Consider the following 24,245-nt stretch of genomic DNA (forward strand, 5'->3'; position numbering starts at 1 on the left):
AGAGAGAGAGAGAGAGAGAGAGAGAGAGAGAGAGAGAGAGAGAGAACATGAGAGCAAAGAGAGAGAGAGAAAAACTGCTGTGGGACAAAGAAAATGAGCCAGAGGCACAAGGACATGCCTTTTTCTACTTAAAAGGTCTAGTTGCCGTTGTATAGTTTTTTTCTTCACTTTGGGGAAGTGATTTATCTTCAGAGAATTCCCGAAAAGTGTTTGCTAAAGCTCGAATTAGCTGATCACTCGCTGATGTGCTTACAGGTCCCTGAGGCCCCATATAGGACATCGCTGATACTATGGAAATGGCCTTTGGAAGGTTGGACATTTGTTGAGAGACATTTTTCACTTTTCCCATTCATTTCTCTATGTAAAGGGAGTGCAACAGTGTAATGTATGCTCTAGTAGCCTACTCTCTGCAGTGCCATTAAAAGGGAAAGAGAGAGACAGAAGACAGAGACCAAGGAACAAAGAAAATGATCCCAAAACACAAGGGTGGATTTCCTGTTCCTATTTCTAAAATCTAGTTGTCCTGTGCCAGTAATTGAAGAAGAACTGTCTAAGAAAATGCTGCTAGTTTAAAAGGACACTAAAGGCAGCATTGCAGAGTAGAAAAATACTGGCCTGGGAGCCCCAGTGCCTGTGTTTTAGTCTCAGAGATAAAGAGATAATGTTAACAAGCCGCTCACTGGACAAAATCACTTAACATACATCAGACTCAATTCTCTCATTTGTAAAATGAGAAGTCTGGACTATATGATCACGAAAATTCCTTCCAACTCTTAAAAGACCAGGGTTCCACATTCCGGTAAACAAAGCAGGGTAACTTCTATTGAAATGTACGATATTATCACAGGTCTGTGATTGTGCCTGCTCAGCCAACATTAAGGATATTTTCAAAATAATGGTGACACTCTGTTTAACATATTGAAAAACTGTATTGAAAAGCAAATGCTGTAAAACAGTCTACCTTGAAACATGCTATAAGGAAAACTTCCCAATCAATTTGGAATATCAAATTTTATTTCTGAGGCAAAGGAAGAGCTTAATACTTTATTGAATTTCTTTGCCAGATGTTGGTGGACCCATTGTTTTTCTGAAGAATGCAAAAATCACAGGAATCTTGATTCTTGCAATCTAAGAGGCTGCCATAGTGGGTTTTAGTCCTGGTTGTTTATAACTCTCAAAGCAGTCCTTCCTGATGCCTGGGCCTCAGTTTCCCCATCTTGACAAAAAAGAACATTGAGTATAATAGCTGGGTGAGTTCCATTAGCTCTTAGTTCTCTTCCTCTGAGGCCCACATTAAGAGTACCTTCTTTTTGTCCAAAGTATCTGTTTAGTGACTTGCTAAATCAAATAAGAAATTTACATTTCCTCTGAAAAAGTGTGTTTAAAATTCTATTGCATTTATTTGTCACGAGGATGAAAATGATTAATTTTTGGCTATATATAACCTTGCCCTTCCAACAATTAAAAAAAGAATCATGTCCTTGCCATTTTTCTGGGTTTTTGTGAAGCAGAATTTAAGCAAGAGGCAGAGAGAGTCAGAAATGGAGAAGAAAATAAAATGTGCTTAGAAAAATGGCAATTTTTATTGGTAGAAAGAAGAAAAAATACAGGAGGCATAATTACAGGTAGAATGAGAAAGAAGAAGCAAAACAAAAGTCCAGGCAAGACCTGTGTGTGTGTGTGTGTGTGTGTGTGTGTGTGTGTTTCATTTACACATATGTAAATACAGAATCACTCATGCTTTGGAATTAGGAATATAGAAAATAAAAGTTGCCTGGATTAAATATATACATACTGTGACCCTTTCATACATGAATCTTATAGTTTCAGCTTCCTTTCCCCTGTAAGAGGTGACAAAACATGGGACCCTAGAATGCATGAGGAAGCTCAGACATCAGGTATAAGGAAAAGCAATTACGGGTTCCCTGTCCAGGCTTCTGCTATCCTGCAAGGACTAGTGAGCCTTGGGCATGTTTATTTTATTCTCATACTTCTATTTTTTAGAAGATGAAATGATGAAATATATTGCCTAAGTTGTGTGACAACATCATTTGATACTCTTAAACAAACAAATTAGACTAGTGGGACTACATCAAACCGACAAGGTTTTGCACAGCAAAGGAAACAATCAACCAAATGAAATGGTAACCTACAGATGAGAGAATATAATTGCAAAAATACTGATAAAGAGTTAATATCTAAAATAAATAAGGAATTCCTACAACCCAACATCAAAAAAAGAAAGGAAACAGCAAATAAAACCTGATTAAAAAATAGGCAAAGGGACTGAATAGACATACAGATGGACAACAAGGATATGACAAGGCATTGTACATCATTAAACATCAAAGAAATGCAATAAAAACCACAATGAGATGTAACCTCACGATTATTAGGATGGTTATTTTCAAAATAACAAAACATAAATATTGTTGAGAATGGGGAGAAAGGGAACCCTTGTACCCTGTTGGTGGGAATGTAAATCAGTAGCTGCTATGGAAAACAGTATAGAAGTGCCACAAAAAATCAAAACTAGAACTACCATAATATCCAGTATCCCACTTCTATGTATTTATCAAAACATATTGAACTCAGGATCTCGGAGAGATACCTGAATGCCTATGTTCATTGTACTATTTATTCACAAGAGCTAAGATGTGGAAACAACCTAAATGCCCTTAGACAGATGAATGGGAAAGAAAATATGGAACATTATTCAGTCATTTTAGAAGGAAATCCTGGCATATGCTACAATGTGGGGGATTCTTGAGGACACCATGCTAAAGTGAAATGATCCAATCACAAAAGTACAGACACTGCATGACCCCACTTATATGAGGTGTCTAAAGTAGTCAAACTCATAGGAAAAGAAAAGTTGAATGGTAGTTTCCAGGGGCTGAGGGGAGGAGAACATCAGAAATCATTGTTCAATGGGTATAGATTTTCAGTTACGCAACATAAAGTTCTAGGGATCGGCTCTACAGCACTATGCTTACAGTTAACAACACTGTACTGTACACAGGAAAATTAGTTAGGGGGGCTGTTCTCATGTTATATGTTTGACCCCAATAAAAAAATACCAAATTAATAGGAAAAAATTACATTTTTTCAACATAGCCAATTCTTTGTCAATGAATTTAATTTTTGAATGCTAACTATGTAAGAGATGCTATGCCTGGCACTATTGGAGGCTGCAAAGAGGCTAAGATGATGTTCGCATCTTCCGGCAAGGGTTGGCGCACCAGAAATACATATGCAAAGAAATAATAAAAATCCAAGGTAACAATACAGGATATGACACAAGTCACCTTGAGCTGAATTGGGACAGACTTAAGTTGATATTAAATGTTGTCTATTAAAAACAGGAGAAGATCATTGTGAACTAAAATGTTCTAGCTTATCTCTTGGATTAAGGTAGATTATGCTGGGCTCTAAATATCAAGATACGTGAATAGTAAGAGGGGAACGGTGAGGTTCTTCAGACAGCAGTTGCAGTGAAAGCAAAACCAGAGGCGAGAAAGAGCCCGGCACATGTAGGGACAAAACAGGAAGAGCCCAGAGCCCAGGGGTCACTCAGGGAAAGGATGGGTGATACAACCGGACGGGTAAGTTGGTATAGAATAGTAAGAGACTTTTACTATAAATCTGATATTTAATTTTTCAAAGACTTCCCGTTAAATGTTCTTTTTAAATGGCCATTAAGGGTCAAAAGAGAACCTAAGCATTTATGCCCCAAAGTAGGAAAACAGAGAACTCTTGATTGTGTTACATTATAAATTTATACATGTCCAATAAGAGTGATGCCATAGGAGGGGGCAATAACTAGCTCAGAATTTGTCTTCAAATTATGCTATTTGCCTTTGTTTGAAAGAGTTGACCTGCCTGCTCAAAAGCTCTCTGTCTATCAGATGCAGCGATTACTTGCATGGTGATATAATTTGAGGGTCAATTACATTCATGAGCTAATTTCTTTTCATTGGATTCGCTGATGACCCTAGAAAATCCAACTGGCGACACAGGAATGTAAATGCTTTGGAAAGTTATAAAGCTCCTTTAAGAAACTGAAATGCATAAGTGAAAATTATAATAGACTCAACTTTGGGTAGCTACTCCATTTTCCTGTGATCACTTTCTAGTAAGAGACCTAGAAAAACTGCCGAATGAATCTTCGACCTGTCAATTGTATTGGAAAGCTAGTACAGTAATACCTTGGATTGCAAGTAACATGATTTGCAAGTGCTCTGCAAGACGAGCAAACATTTCTAATACGCACGTACATTTCAACGTGGTAAATGAACGATGTCTTGGAATACAAGTACATACTTTCTAAGGCTACTGAAAATGTAGTGACCAGTTTACAGGAAACTTCATCTACGCCATATCTCCCCGAAACTTCCCGTAGCCATTACTTATCCTTATTGGAAGCACAAGTGAATAAAGGAGACACTGCGAAAGGAATCCTGGTTTGCTACTGCCCTCAGTGTTATTTTTAATCTTTGTGATATACTATAAAGTCCCAATTAACCTGAAAGAAAGAACACCACTCCACATCACATAGTAATCAATGGCAAAGTTAATTGAAATTTAGTTCTTTTAACAATTCTATCTTGGCAGTTCTGCAGTGTTCGAAGTGAAAGATGACTTTAATCAAAGCTTGGGGTATTTGAGAAAGAGACAAAGAACACGAAAAAGGGAGATAATTTGTAAGTGACTGAAACCTAGTCCCTCCACTCAAGATTTCCTTTCCCTTCATTTTAGATTTGGAACTGAAACACTTTTTCAGTAGAGAGAAAAAAACAAACAAACAGGGTGGAATAGAGGTGAGAGAAAGTTGCTCTGTGCACAAATCCTGACTGTAGCAGGTATTAGCTCAGACCATCTGGACAGATTACTTAGTCTCTCTGTGCTCCAGTTTCTTTACCTATATAACTAGACTAATGATAAAAGCCAGCTTAGCACTGGGCCTGGCACATAGGACGTCCTCAATTAAAAAAAAACACTATTATTTTCATGAAGAAAGCCTGAGCATTTTTTTTAATATACTTCTCTACATTTTCCCTGAAAGGTCTGGAGCTAATAGAGAATCATAACCCCAGGCTAGAGGCAGAGTAAGGCAAAATATATAATTCTCCATATCTATTTGGTTATTTTTTTAACACCTCAAAATAAGTATCACATTATCAAAATATTTTTTAAAAAATAGTACCATTTCCAACAACATGGATGGATCTTGAGATTATTATGCTAAGTGAAATAAGTCAGACAGAAAAAGTCAAGAACCATATGATGCCACTTATATGTGGGATATAAAACTAAAAACAACAAAAAAAACAAACAAATGAAGAAACAGAACTCTTAGACACAGACAACAGTGTAGTGGTTACCAGAGGGGAGGGGCAAGGGGGTGGTAGATGAGCGTAAAGGGGGTCAAATATATGGCGATGGAAGGAGAACTGACTCTGGGTGGTGAATACACAATGTGATACACAGATGATGTGTTACAGAATTGTATACCTGAAACCTATGTAACTTTACTAACCATTGTCACCCCAATAAACTTTAACTAAAAAAGAAAAAAGACACAGGTGAATCAGGCTCGTACTTGTTTACTTCCTACACTGGAAATATTTTGACTAATGCTATCCTAACTTTGCAATTTTTAAAAATTTTATCAAGGTATAATTTATATACAAAATTGCATGTATATAATGTAACATTTATGCATACACCCATGATACTATCACCAGGATGAAGGTACTAAACATACCCATCACCTCCAAAGTTTTCCTTACGTTTTTTTGTGTTTTGTTGTGTGTGTGTGTGTGTGTGTGTGTCTTACATACACTGAACATAAGATCCATCCTCTTAGTGTATTTCAGTGTGCAACACCATCTTGTTAACTATTGTATAAGTGCTATGTTGTACAGCAGATCTCAAGAAGTTATTCTACATTTTAACGACCCCTGTTTACCAATTTCACCTGCACATCAGGCTTCTATTCCTCATCTCAGCTGGTAAAGAAATAAAGTGCTTAGTACAATGACGAGAAACTACTGAATAGGCCAATTCATAGTTCTGAAAACAGTGTGAAGCCACCATTATCATGCCTCTATAAATTAAAATGTTATTTCCTTCCCCTAGTTGTAGTCTAGCTACAGGCACATCGGCCGTCCTGGTGGGGTCTGATTCATTAGCTCAGTTGTGGTAAATAATTCTGCGTACAGGCGTTGGAAACCGTAAGACATTTCAGCATATGGAATTGAGAATTGTCTGGACCACTGTTTAAAATCTTGGAATTAGGGAATGTGGAGGTGTCATTGTACCGGTGGGCCATTTCAGTCATACTTAGTGGATCTTTTGTCTTTATTAGAACTGCTGTATTGGCCACACCACATTCGATTGAATGAATTATGGCATCTGCACACCACCTTCATGGCAGAGTATATTGTCAGTAAAATGATGAGCTACAAAGGAAGAAAACCCATGGGGAAAACTTGTTTGGCCTTCTTATGGCTCAGATTTTGAGCCAATGTATGCAGGCCTGGAAGGTAGCTCGAATCCTTCAGAAACACAGTAACCCTTCCTCCTAATAAAATATCGAGTCCATATGAGGGGGATGCCTCGCTGACCTTTTAGGAAAATTATTCTGCTAAATGATATAGACCAGCGTTTCCCGCAGTTTCACAGATCTGAGGTTTTGATTTTCAAACCTCCTCCAAAATATGTACACACATTCTGGGTGATTTGGCTCAAAGGAAAACTGACAGCTAATTTCATTTCCCTTGCTTTGTTGGTGTTTATAGGGCTGACTTAGCACCAAACATTTATTTGAAGTGTACAGAGTTAATGAGGATGAACATTGTGCGTTCTCAATGAGTGAAGACCTAATGACATAGCACTGTGTGAAGAAATGTTAAACACAAGTTAGAATAGAGGAAAGAGGTGGATGAAGAATCATTCTGGGGTGATTGGTTAGCTCAGTTGGTTAGAGCATGGTGCTGAGAACAACAAGGTTGCCGTTTCAATCCCCGCATGGGCCACTGTGAGCTGTGCCCTCCTTAAAAGAGTCAACTATGCCATTGTAGCATGAAAGCAATGTGTAACCAATGACCATGGCTGTTCCCCAGGAAAATTAAAAAGGAAAAAAGATTCATTCCATATTATATATGAGTCTAGGTTTTAACCCAGGGATATATGTCCTTGAATTATTTAAGTGAAAAAAGTTAGATGCTGCGAAAATATATAGAACTCTATTTCCATTTCAAAAAGAAAAGAACCTAAATGCATATAACTATTCCTATATGATATGCATAGCCATATAGTTTATTGATAACAGATTGTTATATATAACATGTATATTCATATATACAAGTATACTTGTGCATGTTTATATAAGTTGAGATGTAAATATTGGTGTGAATGGATAATTCATATCAGCATTTATTAGAGTCAGATGTGGGTGAGGCAGTGATTTATCAGCTCTTATGCAACTCTGTATATTTTTAATTTGCTGTGACGAGCATGAGTTACTTTTATAATTTGGAAATAAATTCCTTGAAAGTATAAATATCAAGAATTTTAGACTAAATGGATCTTTTTTTAAACAAGCAGCCTGTCACATAAAGAATTCATACTAATCCTTTTGGATGAATATTTTAAATAGGTTAAAACACTCAGTACAATTTAACCTTCACGCTAATAGCTTAATCTCACAAAAATAGGCTCTAAGTGGAAAACAGAACCAAAAGCAGTAGAAAAAGTCAAAGAGAAACTGTAGAGTTGTGCCTGATATTCAATTCTGGATTAGAAACTGATTATTTAAAAGAAAATAGTCAGTAACATCAGATCTGGTGTTTTAGTAAACCCGGCACTAAGGAGTTGTTTACCTGTGTTTTTTTTAAATTTTATTCTGACAGAGCTTGAGATGATTATTTCAATAGTGAATCACTAGTAAATAATTATAGAGCATTCAACATTCAGTTAAGTCAATTCAATTTGGATCTTTCAACCAGGTAAAGGCCCAACAGCACGTTCGTTATACTTCTCCATTAAACTTGTGTACAGGACTTTCTATTAAAAAATATAGATAGATAGATAGATAGATAGATAGATATAATATATATGTATTTATATATATTATATCTATCTATCTATCTATATATATAATTAAAACATAATTGGTATACAATATTACATTAGTTGCATTAGTTTCAAGGGTACAATATAGCAATTTGATTATTTTATACCTCCAAATGTGATCACCCCCATTAATGCTAGCAATCATCTGTTTTAAGTATGTATAACACAATAAACACATAGTTTATGTGTTCATATCCTTCAACAGGATCCAAATATACCTTCATTAGGCATAGTGTTGAGATTAAAAAAGGGAAAATCTAGCCTTTGGACTGATGAATACCTACAAGGTTGACCCCCTTCAACTGCTGCGTCGTCAAGAAACTGGACCTTAGAAGGTCTGCGGGAAGCTACAGTTGAGATCCTTCCATAATGAACTTGTTGCCAAGACTTCAGGCTCAGTCAGTGAGACCAACTGAAAATGTTATCTGTGCTTCCAGAAGTAAAATGATAAACTGACTATGAGACTGGGGTCTTGATTATTTCTGCATCATTTATTCTGTCCTTCTAAAAAGTCTAGATCCACAAAATGGAAACCCAAGATGCCATGCAAGAGAGAGTGAAACCAAAAATTATTATGATCTCATATTTTAAAAGCTATTCATGAATAATTTTTGATCACTATCAAATCCTTTGGATAAGTGTAATTTACTTTCTTATTTAGAGCCCATTCAACAAGGATGCAAAGACTGTGGATGTTAAAGCTGAAAGAAAGAAAGACAACCTGAAAGTTACAATGTTTGACATTAAGGTTTACTAAATAATAAGCCCACAAAATTTGGTAAACCATATTATGCAAATTCTTCTGTGATGGGTGTTTCTAATAGGAGAACAAAGAAATTAAATTCCTGAGTTTACATTTTAAATTTGTGTGACGCTTGGCCTCAATAGAGATATAAATAAAAATGATTTAGGACACTTCAGAAATAATTTGAAACCAGCTGATAGTAGTACAAAGCTCAAAGTCGATGTGAAAAGTTTTGCTCTACCTAAATGCTCATTATAAAAACAAATGAATCATCCAACACATCAATGAATATGAGATAAACATTTATCTTTATATCAGAATTATACCAATTCATTCTTTGATATAAAGTATAAATCATTTTTAAATTATAAAAACCCTAAGGTTAGAAAAGGCCAATTTATTTACTGAAATACTAAACATAAAAGAAAGATACAATTTTAGATAAAGTATTTATAAATTTCCTACATTTGAAGAAATAGGGCTGAAAAATGTATGGCCATGTATGAAGAGTTGCTCCTTTCTCTATCCACCTGGCTACTTGTCATTTTTCTCCTATATGAGTGTAAAATGCACATGTACTAGAATTTTTACATGCTGTGTGTGAGCTGCTGTGTTTTCTACGTTCAGAATACTTTTTTATTTTAAATCTCCAAATAATTCCAAATTGTTAGAGCATTAATTCTGGCCATAAAAGCACCTACATTAATTTAAGCTTTTGCAAACGTTAAACCAATAAATCACTTACGTATGGGCCATGATGTCCTGCCCCTCTTCCATTTCCTCTCAGCATTTAAACAATTTTTTATATAGTTATCTCTCAAATAAATTTCTTCAGACTATCTCAAATTCCATATGCTTGTGTGTAAGTCCTTTTGCCCATGTGTGTGAGCGTATAATCAGCTAAAGAGGCAAACAGAATTAATATTAGCTAACTGCAAGTTTTCTACCAAATTCTCCAACAGTTCCCAGTCAACCATTTTAAAATGCCTCTCTCTTACGCATTCATCTTGTCTTTCAGCCTAGAAGGGGGGAAAGCTTATGCTATTTATTTGCTTCATGTAGATAATTAAAATCTTATTATTCATACTAGCAGGCTACTGATGCTTTAGCTGATCCTTTAAACATCTGGCCTACTATTTAAAATGCGTGGGGTACACTGATATCAGCCCATTCTGATAATCAGAGGACCTACAATTAAGTACCTAAAAAGTAACCAATGATAAAAAAGAGAAAAGACTGTACAAGTTTGCCAAAGAATTCTTTCATAGTCTGATTCTCAAAAGCAATTAGAATCACTTCTTTTGGCCTTGGAATTAATGAATTTTCATTAAAATTTAAATTCCAAATGATTCCAAGGATATCAAACTTGAAAAGTTGAGCTGATTGTCTACATAATAAATCACACCACAGGAACATGTCAAAAAGACTAATGCAAGTTCTTTGCCATCCAAAGTTGTGTTTTTCCTTGTCAGTGCTATGTGAATGTATGTAATTGCTTTCTTTTTCTCCAAGCAGCTATACCAAAGACCCACTGTTATTAAACTCGATTTTTTTTCTGTTTAGAATTTGTCAAATTATAATTCCAAGGCTGTGACTGAAACTAGTTCTAGTCTATACAAAAAAAATAGGTTTTTTCTAATAATTGAATGTGATGTGAATTAAAAAAAAATGCTACAGTTGCTTTCTTCACACCAAGCTAATTTGCTTAAATAAGGAAATAAAATTAGGTGTAGCATTCTAACATCAACGTCCCATAATGTTTGAAAGTAACGTTTAGCTTAATAACTCAGATATTTTCTTTTCTTGATGGAAAACTAAACACATTGTATGTGTGGCAAGTATTTCATAATGGAATATCCAAAAGCATGATCATGAAAAGAACTAGAATTCTTTAGGCATAAAGATCAACACGGTGGTTTTTAAAAGGTAATAAAATTGAGCAATGAGGTAAGTAGAAAAATAATACTCGAGTAAAAATGGTCTAGGGTGAAAGTTGAACATTTTAATCTTGAAAAGAAGACATGGCAAATTCTAAGCTACATTTTGTTCACAGACGTTTACTCGTCCTCACAAAAAAACTATTTTCTATAACAATTTTCCTGGTATCTTTTTCTTTCTGGAACAGAGTGAATACTCTTTGTTTAAAAAAAATCTACAGTCTAAAGAAGAATTTGCCCAAATATGGCATACATATATCAAGCATCCATGTTCCTCTTTATATGTATAGTTTGAATCAGACCAATGGAAATACTGTCAATGATTTATTTTCACTCTTCACTCTTTATTTCATGTATTTACATCTTGTACAGGATTCTGAACCTAGGAAATAACCACTGCAAAAAGTTTCCACCAACAATCCATCTTTTCCAATCCAGCATTTCTACAGAACTTCCATCATGGGGTACAGGCATATAAATAAACATACAACAATAAATAAAAATAGAAGATTGTGATTTAGGATATGATCAGAGACTGGAAGGAGCATCAGAAGTCCCAAACTGGCAATCAAACTGTTCAAATGGCCATTTTCATTGCCTTACACAGTGTTTAAATATTTCAGTGCATGGACAGCTCGGCACCTATTGCTTAGTCCTTCACTACTTCATGATCTTCTGTTACCTGCCTAGCTCAGGTGTACATCTCAGTTTGCAACATCTGCATTACATGTTGACACAATCATTGTATTTTGTTTTACTGACACTGAAGGCCTATCCTCATCTCATCCATACTTTCACAACTGAGACCTAGAGCCCAGTTACAGAACTATCTAGACTTCTATAACTGTGAGGAGGCTCTTCTGACCACCTACTTCTATTGTATTTATATATCACCATGAGTCCCCTATATCTCTGGGTGCTTAACAGACACCCCAAAATAATAAATGTACTTATGGGATGAATACATTACCTTATGATATGGTAACAGGCATTACTTTTGTGAGCAAAAGGTAATGCTAACCTCTTTTTTTGTTTTGATCCATAATATATCCACACCAATGCTGGATGGTTAGCGACATAATCTTTAGAAAGTTAGAGCTTAGAAACAAAAAATGGATGGCAGAAGGGAAGATCCTAAGTTCATACAAATTGTCTATGGTGGAAACTAGGGCATGTAGTTCTAAAATAAGTTAACTTTCATATTTAGTAAGATGATTAAATACAACCCCTGGATTGGGATAATTTTTTAGATTCCACTACTTGCAATTATCAGATTATGCTTGTTTCATTGAAAAAATGTAGTAAAAACAGGTGTAACTTTTCAGATAAATGCAGAATTCAGCAGGAATGTTTCATCTTTATGAAATATTATCAGAACATATAATTATTAGTTCAATAAACACAGAAGTTACTTGAACTAATTATTTCATTCAGGTCACAAAAACAAAAAAAAAATTAATGCTGTGATCGAACAGGAAATGATGTCTGACACGACCTGATACAAAGAGTACTCTCCTCACTCACTCAATTTTTATTTTTAGCTATATTATATTTGACTTTTAGGAACTGTAAGTTATTCACAAGACATCTTGGTAAGATTTTACACCTCTTCAATGCTCTGATGAAACATCAATTTTAAGAGATTTGAAAAAAATTACTAAAATTGGAAAACTGCCTATTTAATTCTATGATTAGCAGGATACTTGCAGCATAAACTCAAAAAGTTAGGCTCAACTCCATATCTAACTGAAAAGTAATCATTAGCTTCAATATTATTTAAAATGAACCACCGTAATATGGAAGTGAAGTAGGTGAGACTGGGTAGGGAAGGCGTAGAATTATAATTTTACAAACCCCAAATTGGGACATTTTGACCTGACAACTGGAGGGAATATTTATAATCAGTATTGTTCAGAGAGATTTTAGTCATTTGGATCTTCTGTAACAGAGGCATGGCCCAATCCCTATCATGAAATAATTGGGATGGAGTGCTTGAACTGTTAGAAGTCTGGTGGGTATTCTTATGGTCTGTGGTGACATCAAATCTAAGTATGTAAAATCATGACTGACCTTATATTTAAAAATTGTATTTACTTCATTTTCATATGATTGCTTAAAAACGAATACCGGTTTTTTTTTAAGTTAATGATGAACACTGAATATTTGAAGTATTTTTTCTCTCATATATGGCTATGGTAGAGTTGAGCATTGAATGAATACAAAAACATTCTAATAGCAATATAGTGTGGGCAACATACTTTCTAAAAACAGCAGAGAAAATTCTACAACTGTCCAAGCAAGTTTTATCTACGTTATTGCTGAGTTTTCAAAATGTTTTTCTCTATATAGTATATATATATATATATTTTTTTTCGTTTAAAACAGTAAAAACAATTTCAATGAAGCATTTTAAGTAATGGTGTAGTGGATTAATGACTTCATACAATTTCACTCATTTAATTTTATTTCATTATGTTAGCCTCTAAATCCTCTAGTCCAGACCAGGGTTTGGCAAACTGCGGCTTGTGAGCCACATGCAGTTCTTTGGGTACGGTCCGTCTCAAAAGTTTGCCGACCCCTGGAAGAGCCAATCCTGTCCGTCACAACAATTTAAAAATTATTTGAGAGCCATAAATATATTTTTACAAATAAGGAAAATTTAAAGTAATATTATAAATGAAACAATGATAGTTTTATTTTCATTTTCAATTTTACTTCAGAGCCACATGTACGTATCCAAAGAGCCGCATGTGGCTCGCAAGCTGCAGTTTGCTGACCCCTGGCGGCTCTTCTGTCTGAAAAGTTTGCCGACCCCTGGTCTAGACCATCTGTGACTTGTTAGGGTACATTTTGCCTGCCTTCAGGGAAGCTATGCGTTTTTCACCCCAACTTAAATTCAGGACCTCTAAACACTGTTTCTCTGAATTTGACATCTGACAGGATGTCTTTAAGAAGCAACAAAAGGAAAAATACAAATAAAGAAACAAAACCTCATAGACACAGACAACAGTTTAGTGGTTACCAGAGGGGAGGGGCAAGGGGGTGGTAGATGAGGGTAAAGGGGGTCAAATATATGGTGATGGAAGGAGAACTGACTCTGGGTGGTGAACACGCAATGTGATATACAGATGATGTATTACAGAATTGTACACCTGAAATCTATGTAACTTAACTAACCATTGTCACCTCAATAAATTTTCATTTAAAAAAATTAAAAAGCAAAAGAAAAAACATTAATAATTATACCTGGATTTCATAAATTAAACCATAAATAAAATGTTACTGTATTTTCATCCTAAATTGCCTAGAAGGGCAATATGCCAACATGGAAAAAAATATGTAAGTAAGTCAATTAGGAGCTATTTGTTAGTGTATCAGTCAGTAGCAAGACAGTAAGTCACCACAGTGGGTACAGACAAGGGAGGGAAGGGAAGGCTAGAAAACAGACCCAAAGTCAAACATGGGACTAGTGATCCCAAGGGTGTGATCTGCATGGGGATTTGTTTCATGAATGCAATTACAATGATGTAGGCCAGTCAGATGTCTAGGAACCAGGCAGTCCCCACAGCTGCTGAGTAAGTTGAACCATACAGTTTATCAGAGGGCTATGAAGTGGGGTCAGCAAGTTAGTATACGATGTGGGCATCCCAGACTCACAAAGACCAAATAAATTCTGGGTATCCAATGTAGCATGGCAGCCTCTGTGGAAACCTTAGTAGAAACAGCAAATTCTAAACTATCTACAGTGCTTAACCATGTAACCCTCAAGTGATAAGGACATGGGCTGCCTAGAGCTCATTAAGTGAACAAAATAAATGGGTACAGTCTAAAAAAGTAAATCTCTGTCATCTCCTCCTAAGAATATAGCTTGCTAGGAGGAAGAATAAAACTTAACCTTGAAGACTGTAAAAATCCGATATGAGAAAGCAAATATATTGCCTGACCTTTTTATTTTCTATCTCTATTTTCTCTTCAATGATAAGTATGAAGAGAAATATTTAAAGTTAGACAGGTAATCCAAAACTTATTAGTGGTTGCTCTAAAATCATTTTCACCATTCTATTGGCATTTACTAGCATTATTTAAATTTCACAGCACGATCTAAGAACTCTATGAGATAAATCGCATTGTACATAAATTATATGACCAATGGGCTTGCCCATTATTTGTGCAAATGGCTTTATTTGCCTTGCTTGCCATTAAATACAGTTTATGGACAACTTGGCATTATATTTTCTCTATACTTAATTTTTTATAAGTGACTCTGCAACTTGAGGGGTTGAATCCTGATATATGTGACATGATATGTAAGATTAAAAACCTTTTGTTCTCCAATGCCATATTTTTCTTATTATTTTAAATTCAATTGGTTAACAAGAGTCCCATAATACTTTAAATTTCTGGTCTTTTACTTGAGATTTGAAAATTGGCATTCCAGATGGCAGTATTTCAAATAGATTAATTTCCCCTTTAGGAGGAAACGATCTAGTGAATGAGAATATTTTTCTTTTACTTTCTAATAATGCCTTCTAATTAGAAAAGAATGTGTTTTAGAGGAGAATTTCCAAAACCCAGAGGGGCACATATTCATTGTGATCTTTCTTGATGAACAACTTCCCTGAGTGTTATTTCTAGTAGAGTTCTAAGTGATTTTTAATTTCTTACCCATTTTTTTTCTAAGTTGGTATTTCAAACATATTTTAATCACTATAAAATGATCCACAGTCTGGACACTATCATGTGTACATTAAGAAAATTTGGCTGGGGACGAGTTACCCTCTCATGAAGTTTCCCAGTGTGTTTGATACTCTGGTAACTGTTCACTAGAAACCTAAGAGCAATTTGCCATTTTTAAAAAAATCTTCTGTGGCCTGGAGAAAGAATGTCTCCAGGTTTAGCTTCTTTTCATAGTGTTTCCTTTAACATGTAGTTTTATTATTTCCTATTTTTTTTTAGTATTTTATATTCCTACCAATAATTTTAAGTGTTTTATACTGTACAAAGTACAAATATGATAGTCTTTGAAGTAGGTAGGGATGTTATTATTGATGTTGTTTGCCCAAAAAGGTTCAAAATTAGCCCAAGATCAACCAACAAATAAATGACAAGGTGGGAACTAAATTTGACGGCGATGACAGAGAAAGATCACAAGGCCAGTCTTCGAAAATCATAGGTTACAAAAATGTACTCATGACAGCACTTAGCATTTCCTAAACAAAGGTCCAGGATGTACAGAGATTTCTGAAGAATTAAAAAGCAAACCCCTTGGCTCCTTTATTCAGTACTCCTGACTTTGAGATATAGATTGTTTCTTTTCTTAATTGGCAAAATGCTGCAGAGTTTTTCAGTCCCTCAGTGAAAGTTACTTAGGAAGAGACAGTAATTCTTGTGGTTCACTAGGGCATCATTTGGCAAGTTACTCACTGTGAGTAATAAATCACAGAGTTGGAAGATGCACTCAGAAATCCTCTAGGTTTATTCTTTTGCCTCCTGGTAACTTAGAAACATTACATCCGATAACAAGTATATGCATATTTTCATATCATAAACATCATGAATACAGAATCATGGATGGACTATTACTATTTCACAACCCCACCTTTTTGATATTTTATTTTGTAACTTAATAGGATAACAGAATAAAATGTGAAAATGTATGCTAATTGAAATGATGAACTAATATTTGAGTTGATACATATATAAAATTCTGATTCAGACATACTTTCACATCTCCAAAGAAAGAGTACAGCATTAACTATTGGGTTGTCGGAAAAGTCATGATGCATGTTTGCAACGAAAAACATAGAAAATATATGTCATGACTTTTCCGACAACCCAAAATATGAAGCCATTCCAACCATAGATTGGCATAATTATTATCTGATGTTATAATACAAAGTTATAAAATATGAGAACATTTTTATAACTATTTTTGGGAATTGATTACATAAAATAATTGCTCAATTATACTCCATAAGGATAGACTAAGGTCATTTAAAGATAAAATAGTAACTATTTTCCCCCTCAAACAAGGGAATAGACGAGCACGTGAAAAATTCTCAAATGTTTCCTTTTTGTGAATCAGAAAAATAATATGTAATCCATCATATAAAACCGTATCATTTAAAGAGCTGTAGATCTAAACAATAATCATAAAAATGCAATATTACTTTATGATGGTATGCACCTGTTCCTGTAAATGTCCTGCCTCTCCAATGCAATCTTAGAATCAATGAAGAGATATTAACCCTCCGCATTTCCCTAGCATCTAGTACATTAGAAGAACATGTAATATATTCTCTAAGACAGTGGAGTGATGAAGAAATTGCATTTGCAGTCTAAAGCATGCATAAAAAGGGGTATTAGTGGAATATTTTGAAAAGAGATCTACCACTGATATTTCCTTTAAGACACAGGGTGAGCAAACGACAGCCCGGGGGGCAACTCCCACCCGCCCGTTCTGTATGGCACACACACTCAGAATGGTTTTTACATTTTAAATGGTTGGGGGGAAACCCAAAGAATATTTTGTGACATGTAAACATTATATGAAATTCAAATGTCAGTGTCCGTAAATAAACTTTGGTAGGAACAAAACTCATGTAATGTCTATGACTGCTTTCACACGACAGTAGGATTGAGTAGCTGCCGCAGAGAATGGATGGCCGGCAAAGCCTAAAATACCCACTCTCTGGTCCTTTATAGAACAAGTGTGTTGACTCCTGCTGTAGGAGAAAGTATGCACAAGGAGGTAAAAACAAAAAGGGCAATCAGATTTTAATTAGATCCTAAGAGTTCAATTACTGAACGTAAAGACAAAAAACAAAAACAAAACACAGAAGCAGGGAAGAGAGTTCAGGGAATAAGCACAAAGGGCTTTGGACATTTAGTCACAGAATTCATATTACACCCCCCTGTTGTTATCAAATCGTAGAAAGGGGAAATTTTGGCTTTCAGAGAATTTCTGAATTGACTGCAGAGGGAAAGAGCAACGAAAGGCAAGGGGAGAGTGGAGGAACCAAACCGCTCAAGATGATGTTGAATAATACTGTATGTCAACTATAATTATATATACATATAACCTCGGGACACGGAGTAGAGTGTGGGAACGGATTCAATGGAATTGTAATAGATAAGCATGATACCGGGAGTGGGAGGGCAGTGGTTGGGGGGAGGGGGGTTGTTATTTTGTGAGGGTGAAAAGGGTAACTATTGCATTGTTCTGTACACCTGAAACTAACAATAAAAAAAAAGAAAAAAAAAAGATAGCTAGCTCTAATATTGGAAACAGAGAGATGTTAATGTCATTTAATTGTTCTGCCCCATTTCTTTCAACTCTAAGCATAAGTAAGTTTTACGGTAAGTAAACATTTATTCTCTCTCATTCAAAAAAAAAAGAGGGAGGGAAACCACCTATAATATTAAACATGGACTGTAAAAATAATTTTTCCACTTATAAAATTTTTTCAATGGAAGAAACCACACACGCCAAAAGGGTACTTACAGAAGTTCTACAATAATAACAGAATAGAAACAGCCACAATTCACACACACACACACACACACACACACACACATTTTCATGCTTTCACTTAAATCATCCCTAGAAAAAAATCAAACCACATTAGGGCACTGGTGGGCAAATGAAACATGCAAATAGCTATATTTTGGCAAAGGCTTATTTATTGTGAGGTATTACAACTTGTCTGAAAAAAAAAGAAATTCTAACAAGGTCTTTCTTGTGAATCTGTTCTTCATCGTCCAAGTTCTTTTAGATACTTAATTCTACACCCACAGTTTTCCTATCTTTCTATCTACTGTCATATTTCAATGGAAAAAAAATGTATCTTTTGGGAGTCTACATTTAATCTCTCAGTCATTCTAAGGAAATAATGTCTTCCCAGGGATGATGGATTCTGTTCAAAAGCAAGTTATTTAGCACTCATTATATGCAGGGCACTGTACTAGGTGCTATGGGAACTACAAAGGAAAGGAAAGTGATGGCCCTCCAGAGGACCCCAACCTGGGAAGGAAGACAGATGTGTTCATGTAACGATGCTTCAAGGCAGATGCAGATAAATGCTTTCATCGAGCTAGTCAGTGGGGAGAGAGAGTCCCTCTGCTAGGAAATTCCTGATGGCTTCAAGAAATGTACGGCGTGGGCCGTAAAGGAAACATGGCTTCCTTAAGAAGAGGTCCAACAAAGAACCTTCTAGGAAGACACTGTTACATTACACACACATGATAGAGTAGGGGGTCATCTGCCTCACTCCAGATAGACAGGGGCCCAGGAACCAGCATTATAAACAAGCTCCCTAGGTGATTCTGTTGTCGGGATTTTGCAAACTGCACTTTAAGACTCGTCTAGGGTATAAAGTGAAAAAGCAAGTCTAAGGTTGCGTAATGAGGAAGGAGGTAAAAGGGCAGTGTCATCAGTGTAAGACGAGTTCCTTACCATGTCCATTCTATATATTTAAAATCAGCCTAAATTGATTCCATGTATATCAAGTTCAAACACTGGAAAAATGAATCTATGCTGTTGGAAGTCCTGATAGTACTTATCCATGAATGTAGCAATGGATGACTGGATGGGGGCATGATGCAGTGTCTGGGTCAAGGTACTGTTTTTAATCTAAGTCCTGGTTATGAGAGTGTAATCAGTTTGTAAAAATTCATCAAGCTGTACCTTTATATTATGCGTGCTTTTCGACTGAAGTGTACTACACTTCAATAAGAAGGTGTAAAAATTAGGCTGAGTGGGTATATAGCAACTCAAAGAAAGCATCCTGAAATTCTTATTCAGCTCATGACGTTTAATAACAGTATCACTTTCAATTCTCTGAAAGTTAAATAAATTTCATACAGCGGAATATAAGATAGAAATGTTAAAAAATATTTTCACATAATTTTCATGGGAAAAAATAAGTTATGGACATTTCCTTGCTCACACTTCAAAATCATCAGATAGAGATTCATCATTCCAAACCTATTTATCATTGTCTCATCCCGCTGTGCCTCTTTACAGTAAAACTTGGAAGAGTTGTCTATAATCTTTGTATCTATTTTCCACCTCATATTATCTAATCAAACCACTCCCTGGGCCTTTTAGTCCCACCTTACCACTGAGACCACTCTTGTCCAGATCACCAAAAACTGTATGTTGTCAAATACAATGATTCATTCTCCTTTTATTGTATTGAGCCCCTCATAACATTTCATGTTGCTAGTTACTCCTTCCTCCCTTAGTACTCTGTTCTTGTGTCTTCTGTCTTATCACACTCTCCTGATTCTCCTCCTTATTCTCAGTATTCTATGTTGGATACCCATCTTCTGTTCCACTTCTCAATATTTGAGTGCCTTGGGACTTGATTCTAAGATCATTTGTCTTCTTTATCTATACATTTACTCTTGGAGATCTCTAGTGCCATGGCTTTAAATAACTGCTTAATATACATCTCCATCCCCAAGTTCTCCCCTGAAATCCAAATTTATATTCTGTTGCCCATTCAACTTCTACTCTAGGGTGTCTAGTAAACATCCCAAAATTCACATGTCCAAATAAAAATTCTTGATATTTTTTTCCAAATCTGCTCCTGCTCACATATTGCCCACTGAATAAATGGCATCACCGCCACCACAATAGTTCAGGTTAAGCATCTGAGAGTTATGTTTGATGTCTCCCTTTCTCTTACCAATGAAGCACTGTTGACTGCAAATCTGAAATCCATCACTTCAGCCTCTCCATCCTTGTCTAAGCCACGCTTATCTCTCTCATGGGCTACCAGATTTAATGACTGGTCTCTTTACCCCATTCTCACCCCCTACATTCCATTTTCTATAAACCAGTCAGAATGATGTCAACATTCTCCGATCACGCGATGTCACAATTACAAGAAAATCTAAACAATTTACCATGACCAACAAGGCTTGATATGAACTGGCCATCACCTACTTCTCTGACCCACTCACATACTATGCTTTAGCTGTAATGGCCTTTTGTTGTTGCTATTGCCCCATGAATATGCCAAGTCATCTTCACCCCAGGTACTTTGCATTAGTGTCTCCCCTACCTTGCATGCTGCTCCTTTAGATCATCACGGAGCTGACCCCTTCTTGTCATTCAGATCTCAATTTGAATGATGCTATTTGGAAAATATTTCTTTGCCAATCCTAATCAAAGAGGCCACCCAGTCACTATCTATTACTTTACCCTATATTCAAGTCTCTTTGTATTTTTCAAGTTTCAATTTTTGTTTTCGATCTCCCACAGGAGAATATAATCTCCAGTGCAGTACAACCATTACCTTCATTGTTCAGTGCTGTATGCCCAGTGCCCCAAATAGTGTGTTCTGAAATAGGTGTTGAATGCTGAATTCTAATCCTTTTAACAACTGACCTGACATGATGGATAAAAAATTACAGGGTTTAAGGAAAAAGAATATGTTCCATTCAGAATTGTTTACCTAATTCACAAAGGCCAAGACTTGCTACTGGCTATAGAAGCCACTACAAACTAGAGAGCTATTCCTTCCAATCTCACAAAATGAGTGAAATCTATATTGTTAACTGGCTGTCACTCTGATTTTTAAAACTATGACTCAAATATAGCAAGGAGATGAGTCATGCCTGGTGCCAAGTATAACTTCTGTTTGGCTAATAATGAATTTTTTTCCTTATAGACATATGGAATTATAGGGTTGCAAAAAAACAAGGAGAGGTACCTCATTCTGTAATTACAGTGTTGCTATAATTACAGATAAAGGTTTGTCAGCATTTCCATTAAAAGAACTTAACTCAGCTGTTAAATGTCCATTAGCCTAATATACGGCTTATAATATCTTAGCTTAACTGCCTATTAAAAACAGTTCATTAAAAATGGATTGATATTTTTATAAAATTATGTAAATACCCAGAAGAAACCAGCCCTTCCATTGTGTGCATTTCTGTAACAATTAAAGAACAAGTTTCTTCTCACTATTTGAAGTTTCTACTTATAGGCAAAATTTCTAAAACTAGACCTACAAAGTTCTGGAAAAACATGATTACTTAGATAGACACAAAAGTTGTCATAAGGAGGGACAATGGCTTAACTACTGTAGTGGACCCTGATGAACTATTCTGATTGCCCTTCAATGAAGAACTTGTTGCCTCAGCAGCTGGGAGCATTGTTGGCAGATGGCTTTCAGTTGTCAGTCCCTTTAGAGGTAGCCTCAGTTGCAAAGAGTCTCCTTGCCCAAGGTCATGACCCTTTCTGAGGAGGACCGACTAATGCAGGAATGTATTGGGTTGTTGGAAAAGTCATGACACATTTTTGCAATGAAAACAGAAAAAAATATGTCATGACTTTTCCGACAACCCAACAAATTCCCAATAATCTCAGCCCAATGCAGGACCATTCTGAAGAGCTATCCTAGCTCCAGAACCTGCCATGTAGTTGGCTAATTGTTGGTAAACAGTTCCATGGAAGTGCCCAGTGACATGGCAAGTATCCACATAGGCCACATAAGCGATGCTCAACTTTGGATTGACCTAATTTTTGGTGAATGCTTTGTGAGCCTCCCAAAAAAAGGGAAGAGGTGCCATCTTGAAAGATGGTGTACCATTCTTGACAAAGGATGCTATATGGCAATTTCTCATTTGCCTCTCTGGCCATGGTAAGACATGCAACTTTCCCCCTCATCTCCCTTTAAAGTACAGCTGCAGGCTATAAAACTGCCCTAATAAGAATCCTGCACACAAAACTCCATCTTAGAGTCTGTTTCCCAGGGAACCCAACCTGTCACATCTACCCAGTATTTCAAAGAAAGCAAGGAGAGCAATATCATGTTGTGTTTTTTCTCTTTTTGTTTGGCTGCCAGAAGTTGTTCTCATTACTCTAGCTTAAGAGCCTACAGAGCATTTCATGTACATTATCTCCCTCTGAAATTGCATAATGCATGTTTTTAGATGCTTTAGTGGATGATTACTAAGCAGGCACCTAGGCCATCTCCATCAGATCATGCAGCCGTTTCTGAAACAACTCCAGCAGCCTACCAGGTATGGAAATGCTTTCTTCTGTGAAATCTAAGAAATCTGCCCCTTTGTCACTTCCACTCATGTTCTTTACTTTTCCTTTTCTGAGCAAAAGCTATGTTTCAATCTCTTTCAATAAACCAACTCTTCAGGTTAACATGCATCTCTTTCTCCTTACTCTTCCCCAACTAGTTCTTTAGACCTCACAGAAAAACATTCTCAGTTATAACTAATCTTGAAATCATCTGTTTTTAGGCTGCTTTACTTTTCAAAAACCCTACAGGACTTGAACACCCAAGGAAAGAAAAGATCCCTCCCAGTCATATCTCTCCCACATGTGCGATGAAAGTTTCGAGTGTGCTACAATAGATGGCTCCTTAAATGGTGTTTTTAATATATATCAGCCCTTTATGGTAGGAGAAATAAAGGCGCTCTCCAGGGGGATCGAAGCATGGGAGCCAATATCAGGTCCAACGCAAGCACTATTTTATTCATTTGTTCCTAGGGGCTTTCTCATTTATTCAGTCTACTATTAATTAGACACCTCTTATTGTGTATGCAACAGCTCTGGATGAAATATACAGAAACCGCTATGTCTGTTTGATCTAAAAAAATAATAGAAGGCCTCTTCTGGTTTTTATAATAACATTTTAAAAAGTTCTGCACAATTTATTTTCTATTATCTTATGAACATAGTCCATGGCCGCTTCTAACTAGCAACCCCTGAATTTGAATTAAGGCTCTTATTTAATGAATCTGATGGTCGGCTGAACAAAAAAGCTTTCATATACATAAGGGAAACCCAACAGTGTTGTTGAAAGGGGCCCAGAGCTATCACACAGATTGAGGTATAATTGCTTACAAAACAAAATAGCAGAGACATGCTGCAAAACAATTCAATACTTGACTATATTCTTTCAAAGAAACCCTTGAAGAGAGCTCAGATCTCCAATACGTAGGAGAAAACATATTTTAAAACAACATTTCATTATTAACTTCTGCCTGCTCTTCAGTTCTAGTCTTCATGGCAGCTACATCTGTAAGTTAATGTGCCCACAAACTTGTACAAATGGACTATATGCATAATTATTTGGTTATACTTCTTGTGAGACACAAAACTTTGCTTTTTCTCTTTCCAAAGTTCTCCTTCTACTCTTCCACAAATAGGGCTGCAGCCTCCATCTGAAATCTTACATATTCTGCATTTTCTTTTTGTCTATACTTGTATCTCATTGAGATATTATTTTCTAATATTTAAATTTAACTACAATCTCTCTGAATTTAAATACTGGAGCCCCAAACATTTTGCACACTCACCTTAGGTTAATGAAAAGGCTTTGGAGCTTGATTTAATTAAAACAAGAAGGATATAGTAAAAAAAAAAGACAATTGATTGTGTGTGTGTGTGTGTG

At 35.9% G+C, this 24,245-nt stretch overlaps 1 protein-coding gene across 1 annotated transcript in view; it reads right to left on the reverse strand.

Moving 5' to 3' along the window:
- Positions 1-24,245, reverse strand: part of LOC109388440 (dystrophin) — a 1,592,311-nt gene that overhangs the window by 326,468 nt on the left and 1,241,598 nt on the right. The window lies entirely within an intron of this gene.

Source organism: Hipposideros armiger, unplaced genomic scaffold (genome assembly GCF_001890085.2).
Source record: "Hipposideros armiger isolate ML-2016 unplaced genomic scaffold, ASM189008v1 scaffold_197, whole genome shotgun sequence".
NCBI classification, from domain to species: domain Eukaryota; kingdom Metazoa; phylum Chordata; class Mammalia; order Chiroptera; family Hipposideridae; genus Hipposideros; species Hipposideros armiger.